General features: G+C 45.0%; 1 protein-coding gene across 1 annotated transcript in view; it reads left to right on the top strand.

Moving 5' to 3' along the window:
• The window catches only part of USP40 (ubiquitin specific peptidase 40), a gene marked incomplete at both ends in the record, with an annotated part of 18,402 nt that overhangs the window by 6,577 nt on the left and 11,378 nt on the right, over window positions 1-447 (top strand). The gene's annotated exons all lie outside the window — the stretch shown is intronic.

Raw genomic sequence — 447 nt, forward strand, 5'->3', positions numbered from 1 at the left:
GCATGAAATTGCTGAAGCTTTATTTGTGTGTAGGCTTTAAAGCGTTCATCAGCTAATTAGTTATAGTAGATGGGTGGACACTTTGCAGAACTTGAGGCCTTAACATTCGAGTTTGTGGCCTTTCAAGGAGTCATCAAGTTAAGTGTCACCAAGTGAGTTGGGAACCAGGGTGTAACAGCTTTCAGCAGAATCGGTCATAAAATCAACCAGATTGGAAAAGACCTCCAAGATCATCAAGTCCAACCCTACCGTCATTACTAGACCATATCACCAAGTGCCGCATTTAGTCTCATCTTCAAAACCTCTAGGGACAGTGAATCCACCACCTCCCTGGGCAGCCCATTCCAAAACCTGATCACTCTGTCCATAAAAAATCTCTTCCTAATATCCAACCTAACCCTCCCCTGGCAGAGCTTGAGTCTGTGCCCTCTTGTCCTACTGCTGGTT

Source organism: Acanthisitta chloris, unplaced genomic scaffold, assembly GCF_000695815.1.
Source record: "Acanthisitta chloris isolate BGI_N310 unplaced genomic scaffold, ASM69581v1 scaffold22748, whole genome shotgun sequence".
Taxonomy (NCBI): Eukaryota; Metazoa; Chordata; class Aves; order Passeriformes; family Acanthisittidae; genus Acanthisitta; species Acanthisitta chloris.